This window comes from Tiliqua scincoides, chromosome 7 (assembly GCF_035046505.1).
Source record: "Tiliqua scincoides isolate rTilSci1 chromosome 7, rTilSci1.hap2, whole genome shotgun sequence".
NCBI lineage: Eukaryota > Metazoa > Chordata > Lepidosauria > Squamata > Scincidae > Tiliqua > Tiliqua scincoides.
The window spans coordinates 46,273,567-46,296,855 of record NC_089827.1 but is presented as its reverse complement, the minus strand read 5'-3'; the positions used below and the strand labels follow the sequence as shown (position 1 = coordinate 46,296,855).

Here is a 23,289-nt window from a genome sequence, read left to right as displayed (position 1 = left end):
CATGGTTCAAAATCTGGCATCTCAAGTGGTCCTTTAGAAGGGGCCAGAATAACCCTCTGGGCTCCCAAATATAACCAAATACCTAAGTTCTACATATACAGACCAACCAAATTGTATCTATCAAAATATGGGTGCTCATAAGAACATAAGAACATAAGAACAGCCCCACTGGATCAGGACATAGGCCCATCTAGTCCAGCTTCCTGTATCTCACAGCGGCCCACCAAATGCCCCAGGGAGCACACCAGATAACAAGAGACCTCAACCTGGTGCCCTCCCTTGCATCTGGCATTCTGACATAACCCATTCCTAAAATCAGGAGGTTGCGCATACACATCATGGCTTGTACCCCATAATGGATTTTTCCTCCAGAAACTCGTCCAATCCCCTTTTAAAGGCGTCTAGGCTAGATGCCAGCACCACATCCTGTGGCAAGGAGTTCCACAGACCGACCACGCGCTGAGTAAAGAAATATTTTCTTTTGTCTGTCCTAACCCGCCCAACACTCAATTTTAGTGGATGTCCCCTGGTTCTGGTATTATGTGAGAGTGTAAAGAGCATCTCCCTATCCACTCTGTCCATCCCCTGCATAATTTTGTATGTCTCAATCATGTCCCCCCTCAAGCGTCTCTTTTCTAGGCTGAAGAGGCCCAAACGCCGTAGCCTTTCTTCATAAGGAAGGTGCCCCAGCCCCGTAATCATCTTAGTCGCTCTCTTTTGCACCTTTTCCATTTCCACTATGTCTTTTTTGAGATGCGGCGACCAGAACTGGACACAATACTCCAGGTGTGGCCTTACCATCGATTTGTACAACGGCATTATAATACTAACCGTTTTGTTCTCAATACCCTTCCTAATGATCCCAAGCATAGAATTGGCCTTCTTCACTGCCGCCGCACATTGGGTCGACACTTTCATCGACCTGTCCACCACCACCCCAAGATCTCTCTCCTGATCTGTCACAGACAGCTCAGAACCCATCAGCCTATATCTAAAGTTTTGATTTTTTGCCCCAATGTGCATGACTTTACACTTACTGACATTGAAGCGCATCTGCCATTTTGCTGCCCATTCTGCCAGTCTGGAGAGATCCTTCTGGAGCTCCTCACAATCACTTCTGGTCTTCACCACTCGAAAAAGTTTGGTGTCGTCTGCAAACTTTGCCACTTCACTGCTCAACCCTGTCTCCAGGTCATTTATGAAGAGGTTGAAAAGCACCAGTCCCAGGACAGATCCTTGGGGCACTCAGCTTTTCACCTCTCTCCATTGTGAAAATTGCCCATTGACACCCACTCTCTGCTTCCTGGCCTCCAACCAGTTCTCAATCCACGAGAGGACCTGTCCTCTAATTCCCTGACTGTGGAGTTTTTTCAGTAGCCTTTGGTGAGGGACCGTGTCAAACGCCTTCTGAAAGTCCAGATATATAATGTCCACGGGTTCTCCCGCATCCACATGCCTGTTGACCTTTTCAAAGAATTCTATAAGGTTCGTGAGGCAAGACTTACCCTTACAGAAGCCATGCTGACTCTCCCTCAGCAAGGCCTGTTCGTCTATGTGTTTTGAGATCCTATCTTTGATGAGGCATTCCACCATCTTACCCGGTATGGATGTTAGGCTGACCGGCCTATAGTTTCCCGGGTCCCCCCTCTTTCCCTTTTTAAAAATAGGCGTGACATTTGCTATCCTCCAATCTTCTGGCACTGTGGCCGTTTTGAGGGACAAGTTGCATACCTTAGTCAAGAGATCTGCAACTTCATTCTTCAATTCCTTAATAACCCTTGGGTGGATGCCATCAGGGCCCGGTGACTTATTGATCTTTAATTTATCAATGAGGTCTGAAACATCTTCTCTTTTAACCTCTATCTGACTTAACTCCTCGGTTAGGAGGGGCCGTTCGGGCAGCGGTATCTGCCCGAGGTCTTCTGCCGTGAAGACAGATGCAAAGAACTCATTTAATTTCTCTGCCATCTCTAAGTCTCCTTTTATCTCCCCTTTCCCTCCCTCACCATCCAGAGGGCCAACCGCTTCTCTGACGGGTTTCCTGCTTCTAACATATTTGAAGAAGCTTTTATTATTCCCCTTAATGTTGCTGGCCATGCGTTCCTCATAGTCTCGCTTGGCCTCCCCTATCACCTTCTTACATTTCTTTTCCCACAGTTTATGTTCCTTTTTATTCTCCTCATTAGGGCAAGACTTCCATTTATGGAAGGAAGCTTCCTTGCCCTTCACAGCCTCTCTAACTTGGCTGGTTAGCCATGCGGGCACTCTCCTGGATTTAGTGGAACCCTTCTTTCTTGCTCACTAAATGAATGCTGCTAAACACAGTAATTTTCATTTTTTTCCCCCTCCTGCACAGTAGATGGTTCTACTGGAGAGATGTAACAAGCACTCAGGGAGCAGAAACCAGCAGAAACGGGTGGGCAAAGGGCAACTCAACAAATGCCTTTTGTAATCTGGCCTCTCATGAGATTTCAAACACTTTACTGAGCATATTTGACCAGCTGGAAAAGCTACATCAAAGTTCTTACAATAGAGAGAAGTGAGATCCCCAAAGATCTTATTGAGACTGGTGGTTTACAAACTTACTCATAAATGATATGGGGGCGGGAAGTACAGTCCTGTGGCCCTGTTTGCTGAGGACACCATTCAGGATTTTGGAAACCGAGCAGATTTAAAGGGTCCTAAAGCATCTATCCAAGCTAAATAAAAGAACAAGAGGTTAATTATAGGCATCAAGTGAGGCATACTGGGACAAAAAAAATCTCACTTCATATATTTATTGATGGGGTCTGAATTAAAGGTGACCAACCATGTTGGGATTGGTCCAAATTGGTGATGACAAACCATGGCCAATTCCTTGTGAGGAATTAGGAAGCAAATATCCAACAGCCAGGAAACGATTTAATCAAACTACGAATGCATAATATACAGTATAATATATCTTACCACAGTGTTTCTCAAACTGTGGGTCGGGACTCACTAGGTGAGTCGCAAGCCAATTTCAGGTGGGACCCCACTCATTTCAATATTTTATTTTTAATCTGTTAGACTTGATGCTACCATGGTCTGTGACTGCACTTGGGAAAATGTTACAGAACTGTACTTTTAACAAGCTACTATGTATATTCTTTTAACAATGATAGTCAGTGGGACTTACTCCTGAGTAAGTGTGAGTAGGATTGCAGCCTAGGATTGTTAAAAATTCTCCTGCTTGATGATGTCACTTCCAGTCATGACATCACTTCTTGTGGGTCCTGACAGATTCTCATTCTAAAAAGCGGGTCCCAGTGCTAGACAATATATTAATAACTCCCAAGTGATAAGGCGTATAGGGGGGAAAAACAGCCTAGTTTAAGGTGGTTTGAATTGGTTCCCTCACTGAGAAGAGTTCTGGTAGTTGTGCAAAGGAAGTTTAAATTGTGCAAAGGGCCTCCAGGTTTGCACTCCACATAAGCTTCAGAATCCCTGCACATGCCCAATCTCATCTGATCTTGGAAGCTAAGCAGGGTCAGGCCTGGTTAGTACTTGGGTGGGAGACTGCCGGGGAATACCGGGTGCTGTAGGCTTATACCATAGTCTTTTGAGACTGAAGGTTGCCAACCAGTACACAAATGCTAGCTTATGTTGTACAAAAGTTATCAGAATGGTAGTTTAACTCTAAACTTGATTGTTTATTTTTGGTAAAATTTAGGACAGCTTGGAAAGTTGCCAGCAAATGAAAAACTTAGGCGAGATGGGATGGCACTTCAGCCACAGTAGCACATGATTTTGGCCCGTTTCTGATAAACACGACCAGTCCCGCATAAGTCTACGGTGGTGTGGCTAGAAGACTGAGCAAAAGGTTGTGCAAAAAGACCATCAGCAGGAAATGAGCTGAAACAGCAAAGCTTTTGTCTAATGTCACTGCGGCTTCCTTAGTTATCAGCACAGGAATAAATGTTTAAGCTCTCTACCTGACCATCTTTTAGAAGCCCAGTCCTGCGGTGGGGGTGCCTGCAAAACAGCTTTCTTCTCATCCCCTTCAGCCATCAACACAAACAATGAAGACCCAGTGATTAGAATTTAGCTAGCAGCAATTGCGCTGATGGTTCCTGCGTCAGAATAATACCAGGCTCACTCTTCGGGAGAGTGTAATAGCTCTGCATTGCTAACAATAGTAAAAAGGGGGGGCAGTTTGGTCAGTAAATGGAGTGGAAATCTCTCAAGGACACACAGACACTTCGCAGAATGAAAGAATTCTTTCTTTTTTTCTTTTCCCTAGTCTACAACAATTACTCTTTAAGTGCTCGGCTCTGAGATTCACCCACAAGCTGACATGAGAGGACATGGCGGGTTGTCACATTTCCCACTATTACAATGATCAGCACAGCAGAACCCCTCATGATGCCTGGTTCCAGGCTGTTGTCACAGAACTTGGGAGTGGCCACATGCGCTTCCCAAATACCAGCAACTAGATTCTTCCTTTGCCATGAAATCTCCTATTGAATCAGGAGACCAGGCAGCTGGGGGTTTCTCCCACATGGTTTTTCTCTGGAGCCTACCATTCACATGGCTATGATTAGGAAGACTCCAGATGTGCTCCATGGCAGATGGGGAAGGGGGGCAACTAACAGACGAGGGAAACAGGTTGGAGATGGGTTGCAGCGGTCCTGTCTGCCAATTCAGCAGTAGATGTAGAAGCAGAGGAAGAATCTTCAGGTTGAATATTCACAGCTGCCTCATACCATTGTGTATTGTCTACACCAGGGATTCTCAAACTTCCACACTCCCCACCGTGTCCCACCCATTCTGCAGTGGAGGGTGTGGTGACCCACCTCCTTCTCCGCAGGCCTCAGAAGGCCTATACAAGCTTCTAGAAGCAACTGGAAGTTACTTTCATGGGCCCAGAAATACGCCAGAAGTGACTTTCCAGCTGCTTCGAGAGGACTGCAGAGGCCTTGGAAGGCCGGCAGAAGCATGGAGTAGCCTCCAATTTGGACAGGTGGGAGGGTCTACCCAAGAACCACTGGACTGTGGGTCATGACCCACCAAGCAGGTCATGACTCACATTTTGAGAAATGCTGGACTACACCCAACCAGCAGCAATACTCCAGGATTTTAGATAGGGGGGGGGGAGGTATTTTCTAATCCCATCGAGAAAAGCTGCCAGGGGACTGAACCCGGAACTTTCTGCATGCCAAACAGACAGCCGCTCCCTAATCAGGCAACCTTTACTCTAACTTTGGTGCTGCAATATGCCTCTTTACCCACCCAACCCCCTCCCCAATTTCCATGGGACTCCCATTCTTCCTTCCCCCATTTTTAATAATGAAATGCCTTTGGATGGGCAATTCGAGTTCAGAAAGGGCTCAGACATCACAATAGTTGGGCCCAGAGTCACAACAACAACAGCAACAACAAGTAAATCAAATTCACAAGAGTACACTCCTGGTTAGGTACTGCAGTTAGTAATATCTCCTAAATGTTCTATCCTTCCTGGTTCTGAATTCACAGTTACTCATATAATTGAGAATCAACCCCATCCATATATATGTACACACACACACACACACAAAGAGCTATTCCCTTGTAACTGGTATTGTTGCACCATTGGTTTTGTTGCATCAGCTATCACAGATAAAGATTTCTGGCCAGGTGGACAACCTACCAATAAACAGAGGTGAATGTATCAGCCGTTGAGCTTTAGCGAGAAGCTTATCACTTTCTAACTGCCGCTCATGTGTCGTGTCACCGCTCATGTGAACTGGCCTGGAGAGAGAAGGAATGAAAAGGGCGAATGGCGCCGTACCTGAAGTTGCATCTTATCATGCCAACTCTAATTTAGCAGTTTACATTCTGCCTCCACTGCTGGGATGTGCCTAAGGGCAAAAGACGGGAGAGTGACAATGGGAAGAACAATCAATGTTAGTTACTGGAAGTTTCTTTAGGATCAGTGTATGTTGGGAGCAGTACTTTTTCGCCTCGCTCCATTCACTATTCTTAGGTCTGGATTACCCCATTTCTGTCCAACCCACAGATTGCGTATATGCAACATTGGGCAGAAATGGCTTAATGCGCTGGGCTGTGAAACTGAGGGTCAGAAAAACATTTATCAAAATTTAGAGTGTTTTCATATGAATTTGGGGTACGGATTCCAAAAATTGCATCAGTTTTGCCCTCTCGCTTCTACTGTTGGAGATACAGTGTATCCTCATTAATGAATGGTTCAAGCAACTTCCTCATGAGGAAGTCATGGAGTAGACTTCCTCATGAAGAAGCTGCTTGAACCATTCACTAAAGAGGCCATGCCGTATCTCCAAAACTAGACATGGGAGGGCAAAACTGATGCCGTTTTTGGAATCAGCACCCCAAATATACCCAGGAATAGATCTAACTTTTAAGACAATAAAATGCGTGTTGGCCTGTGTAATTAAAAGCACAACTCTATGCATGTTTCCTTAGAAGTGAGTCTTCTTTATTTAGCAGGGCTTATTTCCAGGACTCCAGTTTAAAAAGCCTCTGTGTGAACAAAGAGCAGCTAACACCATGTCTCAATGGGGCGACTCAGGCATCGTCTGGGACGGCATCACAGTCATGGTGCAGGTTCATTCTTAACTTTGCAACATTGTTGGCCGAGTCCTCAAGGCCTCTCCAGGGCAGCATGTTGAAATGAGACACTTGATTAGTCAGTTACAGCACATACTGTTCATATCACAACTCAACAGACACCAGCTGCAATGAATTACCCTGTGAACCAAGATGCATATGCTGTAAAATTCCATAAACAACAATAATTTTGATCTCTCGCTTCAAAATGTATTCGCTTAATGCGCAGACAGAAGGGGAGCTATAGGAGTGCTACATATTGGGGCACAGGTGCCCAACTGCAGTACCAATCCAAACCCAGGCAAAAACTAGTGCCAATTAAAGACAACACAAAATGCTTAAGCCATTTCTGCCCAACGTTGCATATACGCAACAGGGATCAAATGTGTACACCTGTGGGCTGGGCAGAAATAGGTTAAGAAGAGCACTAAAGTAGGTTGTCAAAATGAAGTAGGTTGAATGCAGAGGTAGGGAAAGTCCCTTGAAGTTAGACTGACCATTTGCCAAGGATAGCAGGGCTTCTACAACAGTGTTTCCCAACCTGTGGTCTGGGGACCACAGGTGATCTGTGAGACCCCAAGAAGTGGTCCACGAGGTCTTGGGGAAAAAAAATGATCACCTTGGATCACTTCCAGTGTCTTGCTGAGTGAGCGCTCCCCCACAGACCACTGAAATTTTGGCTGTGGCTGTAGGTAGTCTGTTCTCCTCCCTCTCTGGTGGTTTAGTGCTTGCTGATCTGCCAGCTGTGGGAGGGTCCATTCTCCATCCTTTCTGGTAGTCTGTGGAGGAGCACTCACTCAGCGAGATGCTTCCCCGTGGACCATAATGAGGGTGGAGAATGGACCCCCTTACAGCTGGCATTTCCAGTGTCTCGCTGAATGCTCCCCTGTGGGCTACCAAAATCAATTGTATTTTTTTTGTGTGTGATGGGGATGGAGGGGCTTGCATGTGATCCACAACCATTCCAATGCTTTCCTCATTGATCCACAGGTTCCTAAAGATTGGGACCACTGCTTTATTAGACCTGGAGAGAGATTTGTAGCATGTGCAACTTCTAATGCAGGACCAAGGAAAGCTCTTCTATTCAACTTTTCAGGATACAGAAGCCTACTTCTCCTTTGCACCTGAACACCCTTTTTTATTTAGTTATTGGATCTATAGCCCTCAAAGTAAGGAATGAAATTCATTTGCCTTGAGGAGGCCTCCATGACTGCCACATGGTATACCGCGTGGTGTACCACATGCCTCGCTGGCATGGCTGCGACAGCTCTGGACAGTTGGATAGGACTGGGCCCTTTGCCAATTTTACTCCAAGCCCACTGGCCAACTTTCACAGGTTTAACATAGCAATACACACTGGCATAGCTCCCATAGAGCCTGGGGTATCCTGTGATACCGGATAGCACTCCTTCAGGGGCGGCGGTGCTGCCCACAGCATCAACAGTGCCATGCTGCCTCTTCTCTTGCCCATTTTGCTGATTCTTGTAACCATGCTTGCTCTGTTGCTATAAATCAGCTACATCAATGAAGCTCTCCTAAGTTTTAAACAAAGCTACAGAAGCCCTTAAGGGTCATTAAGCGTCATTTAAAGTCCAAGTTCCTGTGCTTTGCTGATCTCTACCGTTAAGCAGTTAACCCTTTTCCTGCCCATCTCCTACACAGTGCTGTGGCACTCTGCAGAGTAAATAAGTCTGAAATCAATTACAAGCAATTGTCATGTTTACAGTCACTCTTTTGCATTCTGTTTTACATAAGATTAAAAGGGGCAGGCAAATGGACAGATTTTGTAATTTATTCACTGGTTTCCTTTCCTTAAAAAGATGCTGGATTTCCATTTTTCCACCAGTATGGCACTGGTATCTCATATGGTGATGCTCAAACTCCTTTCCAGTGTAGTTAGAGTCTAAGACAGTAGTTCCTGTGGGTCAGGACCCACTGGTGGGTTGTGACTTGATTTTTGGTGGTCACTAAAGGGTGTTGGAAAGATCAGATAACTAAGGGAGCAATCCTAACCCCTTATGTCAGTGCTTTCCAGCACAGGCCTAAGGGCAATGCAGCTCTGAGGTAAGGGAACAAACATTCCCTTGCTTTGAGGAGGCCTCCATGAGTGACACCCAACTGCAGGATGCAACACAAGTCCCATTGGCACCGCTATGCCAGTTCTGGAAAGCACTGACATAAGGGGTTAGGATTGCACCCTAATTGTATCGAGTCCTGAGGCTATTCAAAAATCAGATACTGTAGCTGCTAACTACCCTGCAAATAGTTCAGCTCCTGCAGTTTGCAAGCATGTGTAAATATAGGAAGATAAATATTTGAGAGTCTTTTTTTCTTGTTATTATTATTTAAAAAATAATTATTTCTTTCTAGATCTCTTTTCTAAAAAGTTTAGTAAACCTAGGTGGATCTCGATAGAGTGTCATTTAAAAAAAGTGGGAAACCACTGGTCTAGGAAGTTCCACCATTTGTTTTTTAAATGCATTATTTAATATTTGTCATTGTTGATTTTACGGTTTACAACCCACAGCACAAATTGGAAAAGTTTGTGAAAACGTTGTCAAATTTACTAGTTTTATTCATTTGTTTATTCATTCATCTCCTTCTGTCAACTTTCATATATTGGTTTTATTTTCATGTTGGTATTCTTTCACTTCTTCCCTCATCTAAATTATGAAGTTAGAGCATGCTGAATTTCATAGCAAGAGATTGGTAATGTATTACTGCTTCTTAATAATATAGTTGAATTAATGATATGTTAATTAATTTTCATGTCATTGTGTGGGGGGTGCCAAATTTTCTGTGACCCTGGACAGTAGATGCCTCAGCTATGCCACTAGCAATACATGGGTGTGTTGTTGACTGTGCTCCTGAAAAGCAACCCTGCCCCATCTGCTGGATGTGAACGGTTACTGCACCCATTTGAACAAACTTTTCAATTGTGCTCATCCAGCCCAACTCAAGCAATTTCCATTAGGCTGCTTGTACTCTATCTCCCTGCCCCCACTTTTCCTTTTCTTTTGGACTTATGAGAAACTAATTACATTTTTAACCCTTTGGCTGCCTAGTCCATGTTCATGGGTAATTCAGTGAGTTGTCACATCTGTTCGCCCTGCAAATGCTATGGTAGGTTTGATTTTTAATGGGGTTCGGTCTTCTCCTAAGAAGGATTCTTTTTTTACCAGTTCCCCCACCCTTCTGACTTGTCTCAGTAGCCTGGGATGCTACTACCAAGCTTCTTATTGCCTCAAACTACCAAACTTATTAATACAAACTTTTTGATACAAACTACCAAGCTTCTTTGTCTGGGCCCCTTTTCCCTGACATTAAATCACATTAAATCATTGAGATGTTCATATATCTCAGCTGATGATGACACCAAGAAGCTGTCATTGGTAATCATAATATCTAGAGAGATTACTTTATTTTCTGCAACATATGAAACTATCAGATGATTTGTCCATCTTACTCAGTATTGTCTCCACTGCGTAGCAGAAACTCTCCAGGCTTTCAGGCAAGGGTCTTACTCAGGAATATCCTGGTGATGGCAGGGTTTGCCAGCATCAAGTTTGATATGTTTTGCATATTCTAAACACTCCTCTCCAGCTCCATCAAGTAAACAGTGTTTGTGTTGCTTGATTTCTGTATCAAGAGGAATTGGGGTAAGCAGCACAGCCCACTTCGAATGGGATTGCCCACTCTGCTTCACGCGCCTCATCATCAAATACAGAGCGCTGGGAGCTCCACTCCTCTCCACTGATCTCAAGTTGGCAACATGGGCAGCCCAATCCCATGCAGCACTGGTGCAGTTAGCCACAGGGGCCCATGCTGTATCCAGCATTGCAGTTGAGGTCTCCTTGGCTGGAGATCTCCTCCTTACCCTGTGTAGAGCCCCAGCCTGCTCAGCTAGGCTACTCAATTCTCCGCCAGCTAAATCACTGGCACAGAACTGAGTACCCCTATGTACTGGGTTCAGGCCCGGGACAGGGGTTAGAATGTGGTGGAGGCCACCAGCCCCAGCCACGCCTGAACTATCCCCTCCCCACCATCCCCCTGCCCTGAAATACCCCCTCCTCATCTTCATTCCATCCTCCCCTGCTCCTCTGCCACCTGGTGCAGCACTTATCTTCCCCGGTGGTCACTGGGCAGGATACAGTACAGGCCTTCCTGCCGGTGCAACTTACACACGTGTTGTCAAAAAGCGCTTTACGATGCTTTTACAGCACCCAGAGCCAGGGCAAATAGGACTGGGCACTAAATGATGCACGTGCCATAGGGAATGGGGAGCCATAGGGAAGGGGATTCAGGAACCCACTCCATCTTTTATGCAGCTACACTGTGATAGTTGAATAACATGGAGAAAATAATTGGCACACTTCCGTTTTTTCCTGTTGAGGCTACTTATTTTTCTAATACATTTGCCATTTTGGCTTCTCTGAGAGCTAAGCCATTTTGGTGTGGCAGAAGGCAAGAAACAAACCCCGCCACGTACCCTCCTGGCCTGATTGTGAAGCAGCTTTAGATTGTTTGGGGCTCTTACCACCGCAAGCACCGGCCCAGCAGTATGCTAATAGAGTATTCCAGAGTGACTAATATACAAACACCACTCTGTGGTAAGCACCCTCCCTCCTTTCCCCGTCATTACAGGCAATTTGAAGAGCTCAAAGAAACAAATGGCCACTCAGCTGCTTGTCCTTTATAGATTTTCACATCACGTAGCATGTCACTCTCAAAATATTGAGCCAGAGTGTTTGTAAATGCAAGTAGTGGCACCGTCCCTTCGCAAAGGATGCAGGGGGACACAGACGTATTTGCTGCAGGAGTCAGAGTTCCCCTCTGGGAGAAGAGGAAAAGACTGCAAAAAGAAAAAATACTCAGGGATGCTGATGCAAAATCCAGCACTTGACACGGTATCCTGGAATTCAAGAGAGAGCTAGCATTGTACGTGAACAAGAGTGAACTCTGGGAGGTGGTCCAGCGTAGTGGTTCAGAATCTGGTCTTCCCTGGTGTGAAGCCTGCTCTGCCATGAGCTCACCAAATAGTCTTAGGGCACAATCCTGAGCCAGGCTGGGAGTGTCACAAATGCACGTTTGCATCTCCTTGAGAGTTGGTGAGTCACTCTGGCTGAGAGTGGCCAGTTCAGGGGACTGGGGAGGGTGGGGTGAGGGCAGAACGAAGGTGTTCTGGGGTGGGGGTGCGCAGACAAGCCAGTGGGAGGACCAGGCCCTGGAGGGGGTGGGGCTAGGATCCAGGAATTAATTTAGATCCTAAACCCCCTCCCGAGCAGTCCAACCTTACACCAAGCTGCTCAGATCTGCGCCATGTCTTTAGGTGGCACAGATCAGTAGCCCCATAGGGGCAGCTGCCGCATGACATGGGGTATGGGGAATGCATTATCCTTACTCCGAGTTGCGCTGCAACCTGGCCCAACCCTGCTCTGAATGCAGTGCAGGCCAGCCAGCTTGCTTGCTACAGGGTATGTTAGGAACGTCACTACATCCTGGTAGCAGCAATCTGGGGAAAACTATTCCTCACTTACAGGTTTGTTATGACGACTACATCAAGATAATACAAGCAAGTACTTCACACTCAAAAGCTGCAATATAAATATTAAGTTTTGTTATTAGTTGACTATACAAAAACCCAAGCTTTTGGCTCAGTCCTATCACGGAGGGCTTTACAACAGCAGAATATAGTTCTGCTGTCATAAAATGGCTTTCAGTGGTGTGCTGTATGGCTGTCAGCCATTTTAGGCACAGTGCCAATCCAGGTGGCAGCACTGGAGGCCCACTAGTGGACCTCAAAAGGCAGGTGTGACAGCAGCAGAAGTGGAATGAGGTGGGAAGAGGTAGGAGTGGAGGGAGGCAGACTACGGGAGGTAGAAGCAGCAATCGCATAAGCCTTTATCCTAACCCCATCTGTCTACCACCACTGGATGTACTGAACAGCAGGCATAGATCTAAAGAGTCGCGTGGAGGCTTTCCCTGAGGTAAGTGAGCAAACAGTCTCTTACCCTGAGAAGACCTTTCCAATTTTCCCCCACCCCCCATGGACACAACATACTCTCCATTGGTGAGGTTGCATTGGTGGGGAGAGTTTTGGGTAGGATTGGGTTGCGAGTATTTTCCTTTTGATTCTTCCTCACATTCATTTTTTATGTTGCTTCTCTTCTCTGATGAACAGATATCGGCCTCAAAGGCAGAGATACCCCACCCTTCCATAGCGGGTCTTATCCTGTCCATTTTATGATTGCCGAGGGAGTCCACCGATACACACAAAAATGTGAATTACTCTGCTGCTTCATATCTCCAGTTCCAAATCTATTAATACAAGGGTTTCATTCTTGTGGTATCTGACAATTTAATCTATCCACTTTGCTTTAGTCAATACGAAGTCCTCCCACAAGTAGCTGAAGCCAAAGTTCATGCAAATCTAAGGAATTCAAGACTTTCCCCAGATCTGCTGTTAGTTTTAAACTAAAGTGTCTGAAAAGCATAATAATGTCAGCAAATGCATTTCACAGTGGGAAACTGGATACTTTGGTGATGAACTTCAAGCAGCGATGATAGAATCTGAACTTGTATCAGAAATGAAGCAGGGATCCCCTAATTTCATATACAACCTTAGGCACCCAAAGCTGGGATTTGCCAAAACCAAAACGGGTTTAAAAAAAAAAATCAGGGGAATGCAAATATCCAAATTAGAGTAAAACATTTCACATTCAGTACAGCGTGACTTGCTGTCCCTGTTTTGTCTCTGGGAAATTGTGGCACCAATGAAATGCAATTACTCATTGAAGATGAAATAGACTTGACGTACAAGATCACAGAGAGTAAATGGGTCATTCTATCTCTCTTCCCTCCCCCTAGTATCAAAGGATTCCCAACACTTACAATCAAACATGGAGGTAGATGAATTAAATCCCATTGCATATCAATCTTGTATGATCAGTAGATATAAGACTTATTATTTAAAGTTTACTTATCCAAATAAGTCTGGTCCCATGTTCCTATAACATCAAAATCACACTATTATTCACTAAATCTTTCACAGCCAGTGCATGTCTTCCAACAAGGTGGAAAGTACTCAACAGACATATTTGTATGTCATTATTCTGCTTCTAAAGATAATAATCCAGTTACACATGATAAACCTTTATTTCACTTTCTCATTGACTTTTATTGGGATTAGAAGGACAGCTCAGAAATCAATCAGCATAAGCTCAAACCATCAGGGCTTCCATACAGAAGATGCAATAAGACCATCTCTTTTCATTTAATTCTCATGTACATATTTATGCAAGAGCTGAAACTAAATTTCTCACAAATTCAGTATTTGGCAGTTTCAAAATTTTGCTTTGGTATGATGAATTTAAAACTTTTTTTGTATTTTACCTCCAACGTACAACTCACAGGAATATGTTTCTCTAAACAAAAACTTATCTTCTGTTGAAGAATGTTAAGAGAAACATATCTAGAGCTGGTCCAAAAACCTCTTCATGTGCTCCAGCAAAAATGGGAGTGGGACTTCTGGGAACTTTTTGTGTATGTGTATCCCCCCAATGTTCTAATTTAAGAGGGATAGTTTACAACCTTTGATAGTAAGTGTCCTCTTTAAAAAAAAAAAAGGAAAAAAAATACTTTGCCTGTTTCCAAGTATCTGACTTGTGACGGACACTAATTGGAAACACATTTGGGTTTTTTCCGGGTCACTTCTGCCCCATGCCATGTTCTGCTTCACCTCTATTCTTCTTGGCCTCAGTTGCCCTTGCTCCTGACCTGCGTAGCTATGGCAAGCCACTTGCTTTCACAGCTGAAGACAAAATGCTACACCTGACATGGTGACCTCATGGGCGGTTGTAAATTAAAACAGCATGGATCACAGCAACAGCAGCATCAGAAAATGAAGCCAAGGATACTGAAGGCAAGGAAGATTGGTGGTACAAAGTGTCATCAAGAGGAATTAGCTATGGTAATGGGACCAAAGCAATACAAATACCCACTAGGGTCCACATTTCTTGATCTGATTCAGCTGCAGCAAATATGCTTATTTCAAGGGGAATTTCAAAACTGTAGAGCAGTGTTTCCCAAACTGTGGGTCAGGACCCACCAGATGGGTCGCAAGCCAGTTGGGTTCCCATTCATTTCAATGTGTGGTTTATTTTTAATATACTTATTAGACTTGATTCTACCATGGTATGTGACTGCATCTGGGGAAATGTACAAGGCTACAATGTATATGCTTTTACCAATGATAGCAAATGAGACTTACTCCTGGGTAAGTGTGGGCAGGATTGCAGCCTAGGATTGTAAAAAAAAATTTCCTGCTTGATGATGTCACTTCTGATCATGACATCACTTCTGGTGAGTCCTGACAGATTTTCATTCTAAAAAGTGGGTCCCGGTGCTAAAGGTTTGAGAAGCACTGCTGTAGAGTATTCAGCTCAGCTCTAGTAGAAATATGCCAGAATCAAGATATTGATACCTTTGGCCTTTTATTTTCTAAATGCATTTATTTTATTATTTACTTGAAAAAATTTATAACCCACTTTTCCCATCCCAAAGCAAAAGCACAAAGGGCGCAATCCTAACCCCTTATGTTAGTGCTTTCCAGCACTGAAATAAGGGCAATGCAGATCTGAGGTTAGGGAACAAACATTCCCTTACTTTGAGGAGGCCTCCGTGAGTGACACCCAGCTGCAGGATGCAGCACATGTCCCATTGGCACTGCTGTGCCAGTGCTGGAAAGCAGAGACATAAGGGGTTAGGATTGCACCCAAAGTGGCTTACAAAGCTCCATAATAAAATGTACACACATATCATAATAGTAAGTAAAAACATTGGGGGGGGGGGACAAATTAGAGCAGGGGAAGCAGTAAGTGTAATCCCCTGAATTCAGCAGTAAACATAGCTGTAAAAATATCAGGAGATTTAAGAGATCCAAATATTATACAGAAATTTGAATTAAAGGATTGTTTTTGAGAGATAACTTATTTCATCTTCTGATCTTGATTTGACATTTCAGTAAAGCCGGCAATAGCATCAAAGCATCATTACTGTCTGAAACAATCAGCCAACAAGATGGATTCACTGATTTAATTTTCAGTGAGGAGGTGCTAAATCTGACTCCAGGCTGTACCACTCCAGACTGGAGAAGCCCACATATCTGAGGCTACAATCCTCAATTCTATATGCACTTATCGAGGAGTAAGTACCACTAAATTTTATGGGGCTTACTTCTGAGTAGACACACCTAAGATTGCACTGTGAATGGTCTTCCATGCAAAAATTGGCCTCCATCATGCCAGATTTCTTATAGGTAAGGGTTTTTGTTTGCTTTTTTTGGTAGAGGAAAATTTCATTAGGTGAACTACTACCCGCTTGCTCTCTAAAGTGGTACAGTCCAGACATGGAACCTCCCTAGATGAGAATTAGGCCAATGATGCACAGAGAACTACATTCTATTACTGGCCAGCACTGTGTATACAAGGAACCTCACCATGGGATGAGAACTATCTTTTCCATTCTCTCTGATACCTTCAGGAGGAGGGAGCTTGACAGCTTTTAGTGAGGAAAATCAGAAGATTTGCTTTGCTCCTTCTCAGCAATAAGGACAAGCTTCAGCCCAACAGCTTCTGTGGAGCGCAGAACGATATCTGGAGGATTGGCAACTGCAGTGGGCTCAACAGGTTTCTGCTGCTTGTGAACAGCTCAACAGCATGGAGTCCTCCAGGTTGGTGTTTCTTTATAATCTTGACCCACCTGGAGATCCATGGTGTCGAACCATGCGCCGTCTCCAAGGGAGTTTGGAGTGGGGAGCTCCTCTTCATTCCCAGGAAATGAAACTTAAGGAGCCGCAGCACAATTCCCAGTTGTCTCAATCCACTCTGAGTTCACACAAAGAAATTCCAACAAGAGGAGCTCTAATCAGGGCAAGACTTGGAAGAGGATGCCAAGCGTACCAAGGACATAGGATATGGAAAATGGTCAATACAGATACACTCAATAAAGCTTCCAGTTGGGTGGGGGCCAGCACCAAAAATATCAGGAACAATTTCAATGTATTAAACTTTCCATTTTCTTTTACTTCCATCTCCTGATTTATTCTAATCCTAGTGCCATAATTTGGTCTGATTTGGGACCTCCAGTTACAACTTTTGTCTGGATATGTGCACATATTGGGCTGGGCATCAATGTTGAGTAAAATCCATTGGTGCCAAACCCACAGTTAAGCCATTTCAGCCCAAAGTTGCATATATGCAACAGGGACCAAATGTGCGCACCTGTAGGATGGGCAAAAATGGGTTAGAGGTTCCACTGTACTAGGCCATTGACACTACACAATATGGAGGCCGTCAGGGAGGCTTTGTGAGGTGTGGGAAGACCACATGCGACCTCCCCATGCCTCAGAAGGCCTCCTGGACATGACCAGAAGACTTGAGGCCCTCCAGACGTGGGCTAGGCTCCCATGTTGAGTAAATTCTGTGGGTGCGAAACCCACGGAAAAGGAGGGCCTGCTGTACTAGGCAATAAGGAGGCAGCAAAAGCTTTCCTCTGGATATAGAAAACAAGGAGAAATGAATAACATGTGTGCATGCCTTGTGGTTGAAGCGCTGGGTTACAAATATGAAAAGTCATGCAAGGGACACATAGCATTTTTTAAAATGAGAAAGCATTAAAGAGAATATTCTTTATGAAACGGCTCAGTTGAACGCCTTCAATTTGAGATACAATTTGCATGATTATATAAGCAATTAAACCACTTTGCTTTACAGTAAAGCACTAAAACGCACTGCACAACATTTTAATCCATTGTACCGAAGATTATGCTCCAGAACGCAAAACAGGTTAATGCGATATTACCTATGGGTGCTTATGATTGCTCAGCTGGAATAACGTGGTGTAATGTGATCTCCGTGGTGGTTTCTGCCATGGGATCCTGAATGGCAGAGAGGGTTCTGTGAATAGAATGTGGCCTGGAGGAACACATTCATACCCCATGGAACAAATGCGTTAACCTCCAAGGTATGGTACAAAAGGATATTTGAGGTGGATTCTTCTCTTTAGATCCAGCCTCACAAAGAAGGGAATTGCACTTAATTCACCAGAAACAACCCCCCAGAGAGATGGTTCATCAGAACTGTCTCCTAGAGGCAGACATTTCTCCTTGCTTCCTCCTTGCTGGAGGATTAGGCAGTAACAATTTGCTTCTTAATCCACCCATTAAATGAATGTCACTGCACTTTAAAGGAGGAGTGATGATGCCTCTACAGAAAACTAAAAATATTTCATTTCCAGAGGGAACTCTGCTCCCCTATCAGATATTTTTAGATGTTTCTCTTCCTTGGTATTGTATTGCTGTGGACATTTGCTCAAAGGCAGCTTGTAGACAGGAGTATTTTGGGGGGGCACTTTAGGCATCCATCTGTGTATACATTTTTTTTCTTAAGTAACCAACAATCCTTCTGATGGCATTAACATTCTCTGCACTGGAGATAATGGTTTGGGCACAAAGAAGGCATGCACTGAATACAAGTGGCTTGAGCCCATGAAAACTCTGGATTCGATCCATTCAGGCTCAACACACAAGCGGCGCTCCGTCCTCGCAAACACAAAACCTGCGCCCACAACAGAGAAAAATGCAACAGGCCACGTCGACAAGGAGCAAATATTGCATAACTGATGATTCCCAATACATTTCAAAACATTTTCTGCAAAGGAAATGGCACAGCAGCCCAATGGACATTCCCTTATATCAAGTCTGGAAACAGCAGCGACCCCATAAATGAAGAGTTAGAAGGGAAAGCAATGGTGTGACCATTTTTCTATATAAATTTACTACCTCCTTGGAAATTTTTTTTTTAATGCACAGATAATCATCTTTTAAATGACAGCTGCCCTAACCTGGCATGACCAGTGGCATTTAGCTATATCCTGACACAGCCAATTTTGAAATCACATACACACACATGTACCCCCTCACCACCCGTACAGGTTTCCAAGACCACTCACAACATGCAATGATAACACTGTGCTAGTTAGCTCTTCCTCCCACTGAAGGTTCCTCTAAACATGACTACAAATTCTCATTTGGTATCCTCCTCTGCCTCAAAAAACCTCCTTCACAAGGAAAACCTGGCAACAAAGTTACAGAAGGTAGGCATCTCCTCTACTGAACCATCGACAAAGCGGCTCCAAGTGGCAGAAGGAACTGGGAATTAAGCATGTTTTGGTCCATCATGTTCTTCCCCTTTAGGGTATTTTGAGAAATGATTCCTTTATCCATCTTGTTATAGCTCTCTGATAACTGCCAACATGTTATGAAACTGGAGCATGTATTGACCTCTTACTTTCATGGCAAGCATACAGTGAGTTGTGGCCAACTGAAGGGCCAAACTATGTGCTCAGAAGCAGCCCACACTGGATCGCACTAGCATGAAGTGGGGCCATGGCTCAGTGCTAGCACATTGCTTTGCATACAGAAAGACCCAGGTATCTGGCATCCCCCCCCCCACAAGGGACATATATCTTCTGAAATTAGAGCAGCTGCTATTCACACACACAGCAATACTGAACTAAAGCAGCAGTCTCCAAACTGGAGACAGCTGCACACTAGGAATGCCATCCCTGGCACAACAGATGCTTATTGTTCTGGTGTACCTTCTCAGGCTCTTCTTTGCTCCAGTTCAGGACAACGCAAAGCTCTGGGCAGTTGCATCTAAGATGTAAAGCATCAGTGGGCATTGCACCCAGATTTCCAGGCAGAAGCAACTGTCCAGAGCATCTCATTGTCCCAAACTGGAATGAAGAAAAGCCGTGGAGCAATGGAACGGAAAGTACTGTTCATGGGGGGAGGATTCTCCCAAACCACGGATCTGGCCCATGGGCCGAGGTTTGGAGGGATGTGAGCTAGAGGAACCAATAGTCTGATTCAATTAAAGACCTATGTTCACCGTCCCAGTTAACAGGTAGGGGATTATACTCCAAATCATTCCTTCTTGAGATTTTGAAATGTGTGAAGATGTCCTCAAATTCAGCAACAGGTCAGCGGTCAGCTCAGTGTAAGACCACCTGCACTGAGGGAAGGAAATGTAAATCCTGGATCTTGAATGTCTTGAAAACACAGAAGGAAAAGAGAATTGCTGTGCTTGATCAGATCGCTGACCGTCTCACTCAGCAAGTCTGTGCCACCTGAGCGGCTGGAAAGATTGTGGTGGTAAAAATCGATCTCATATTGTTAACCACAAGTTTTTGATCACCTGGGATATTTATATCTGAGCCATCTAACTGAAATCATGGCGCTAGTTTGAAGAACGCCAGGTGAACAGTTGCCTAATGAACAGTGACAAGAGTGGCCAAATCAGGCCCATGGGAGAAATGGAGAATAAGCAATAAAGCGCTGCTCCAATCCATCAACTAAATTGCTCCGAAAGCGAGCTTTTTTGAAAATTTTCCATGAGGCATCAGCAACAACCTGATGGATTTATTGGATCACAGCTCTATCGATTTATTGTCTTCAATCCATTTTCCAGAGCCAAGCAGCAGCTGTAAGATGCCATTGAAGTTCAACAAAAGCAATTTTGGGAGCCAGGGGAAAAAAAAATTAATGGCTGAAAATCCATGTTCCCTTCTTCTGCGTCTCTTTTATTTCCTTCTGCCTCCCTATCTTCTTCCCTAGCCCTCGACAAGCTGTAAGCTAGTGCTTCAGCTATGCTGCAGTGATGATTCTCAGCAAGATACCGTATCAAAGAAGAAAGGTAATTTGTGTTGCATTCAGTCACTTTCACTTAGATAGTATCACTGTAATAGTACATTAGCCTCAAATGCACCAGTGGAGGACGATTGGTCCAAATTTCCTGCCTAGGGATGACACAGCAAAGAGAGAGCCTCGCCTGCAAAAAATGTGTTTCCTTCGCAGATGGCATCGAGATCAGAGGCATTATTTTTGCTCTCCGTTCCATTTGTATGAAACCATTTTTGGCGGGTATCTCCCCCTCCTTTTCCTGCTTAGGCTGGAAGAGGCATGTTTCAGTAGTAGCCAGTGGCCACCTGCTGAGGGCCAGTTTATACCACAATCAGAAGCAAAGGTCAAAGCTTTTCCTGGAATGCCCACCATCAGGCTGCAGGTGGGAGAGACAGCATGCTTCTAGGCTCTCTTGTGAAACAAAACTATCTGGGATGTTTTAAAAGGGGATTAAACAAACGCATGGAAGACAAGTTTGTCTATGGCTACCAGTTATAATGGCTATACCTCCAGGTTGACTGGTAGCATGCTGGGAAGCAACTCTGTTGGGATGCACCAGTGGGAGACTGATGTTTGGCTGCATGTCCTGCTTGCACCCTCAGAAGCACTGGGACTAGGGTAGCTTTTTATTCTCTTCTTATGTTCGCTCTGCACATAAAAATAGCACATGACGGAAAGTAGAACAACGTAGGCTTCTCCCCTAGGGAGAATGGAGTAGTTACAGGAGTGAGGGAAGGACAGAAGTGAAAAGGTTTGGCGGCAGCAGGGGCTGCAAATCTTAGCACCCCCCCCCCCGCTGGACCTGATCCCATGGCCAAGGTCCCCACAGGCCCAAGTAGACACCTCCACAACACAAAGACTTACTCCCAGGAAGAGGAACAACTGTTCCCTTACCCAGAGGAGTCCTCCACAACAGCCCCTCCCCTGGTAGGATGCACCATAAGCCATTTTGGCATTGCTGCATTGGAGGGGTGGTTAGATTGGGCTGTTAAAGTCAGAGCTAGTTCACATCTTGGTAATGCTAATCATTATCTACCATCATGGTTTGTTGCGGTTTTGACCAATGGCTCCCTTGACCTACTGGCTGTTGACAGTGGCTCCCCATTACCATATACCAGGGGTGCCCAAATCCTGGCCCTGGGACCACATGCAGCCCTCAAGGCCTCTCAATGCGGCCCTCAGGGAGCCCCCAGTCTCCAATGAGCCTCTGGCCCTTTGGAGATTTGTTGAAGCCCACACTGGCCCGATGCAACTGCTGTCAGCATGAGGGTAATTGTTTGACGTCTCGTGTGAGCTGTGGGATGAGGGCTTCCTCCACTGCTTGCTGTTTCATGTCTGTGATGCAGTAGTGGCAGCAAAGGAAAGGCTGGCCTTGCTTTGTGCAAGACCTTTTATAGACCTTTTAAAGACCTTCATTCATTCATATAAGTTCATCTTTAATTTATTCTTTTATGAAAATTTATTCAAATTTATTCACATTTTAAATGTAAATTTAAATTTACATTTAAAATGTAAATGAGAGCTGGCAGAAGTTTACCCAATGAGCACTGATGGCTTTGAATGGCCAATGACTACAACACACACACACACCTTTGCAGCTGCCGAATGAGAACCAGTCTTGTGAAAAACCATTGCCGTTTTAAACCAGAATACTTCAATTCTTACATCATTTCCTGTGCACAGTGACAAGCCTTTGCACACATCTGGTCTTAAAGAACCACCAGATTCACCATCGAGATGACCCCTGAGAATCCGTGTTGAGTTTTGCCTGTGTATTTTTAGTGGTTTCCAATACCCAGACCTTGATTTGAGATCCTTATGCCTTTTGAAAGACCAGCCAGATCCTATTGTATTGGAGCTCTTTCTGATTAATATCGAACTAATGAGAAGTCACTGTAACTTGGAGGGGTCCTTGTTGCGCTGAGCAGCATTCATTCTCTTGTTCTGTCAAATCCTGAGACAATTTCTCTCAGGGCACACACTGGCTCAGAAGGCAACTAGAGGCCATAGTTACTCCAAGTTCTGAACACGACTGAAGGGAGCATCGTTCATTTCAGCGAGGCAGCAAGCACTGCCCAGTTCGCTGCCATGTCACTCTCCCAAGTCGGTGTCAAAAGATATTATTCAAAGGCCTTTCCGCCTGAATATTGCTCAGCACAGTTTCTCCTCATTTCTAAGCCCAACCGTCTCTTCCAATGTAAGCAAGCAGCTAGTCTTGTGATGCAACAACTCGCAAGAAAAGGCAGGGTTAAGGGGAATAGTGGTGGTTTCCTGGCATTTGTGTAAGACTTCAATCCAAGAGCATCATGGGATATCTGGACGCTTTCAGATGGAAAGTACGGGATGCATCAGGCACGCCAAATTATTACACATAAGAGTCGCGAGCTACATGTATACCATTACCGTCATCTCACCAATTGCTGCCACCCGAATGAACTAGTAGGAGACAGTCCTACTCAGAAACAGTCACATCACTCTCCCACAGTCCATGGTCCACCTTTCTAGAGGTATCTTTATTCACTACCCACTCCTTGTCTAGTGTTCGATTTGCTGAGGAATGTTACCCTCTCCATGCAATCTTAAAGAGGGAAAGAATGCCATATGTCATCTCCTTTGAACACTTGACCAGAGGAAATAACACGCACATGTACTGTGCTTTTACAGTCTTAAGGCATTCCTTGCTATGAAGAAGCTGGGGGGGGGGGCTGGAAATCACTGGAAACTGGAGCACTTCACTCTGAAGCATCTTTATCAGACTCTTCAGAGTGAAGTGCTCCAGTTTCCAATGATCAGGTTGTGATTTCCACCCCCACTGTTTGTACCCTGTGCAAACACCCACTGTCGTATATGGTTTTCATTTTGCAAAAATCAAGAGAACTAGAAATCTCATTATTTTATTAGACATGAAAGCATAGATTCCTATGAGTCTGCAAAATCCCTGTGCTGGAAGTCTGTGCGATAAG

General features: G+C 44.6%; 1 protein-coding gene across 7 annotated transcripts in view; it reads right to left on the bottom strand.

The window, feature by feature from the left end:
• The window catches only part of CHRM2 (cholinergic receptor muscarinic 2), a 187,464-nt gene that overhangs the window by 96,694 nt on the left and 67,481 nt on the right, over positions 1-23,289 (bottom strand). Inside the window, exon 1 of one of the 7 annotated variants that reach the window (XM_066633840.1) lies at positions 5,648-5,677. The exons of the other annotated variants lie outside the window; for them this stretch is intronic. The gene's annotated coding sequence lies outside the window, so the exon portion shown is untranslated. Of the gene's footprint in view, positions 1-5,647; positions 5,678-23,289 lie in introns of those variants that run through there. 7 annotated transcript variants of the gene reach the window in all.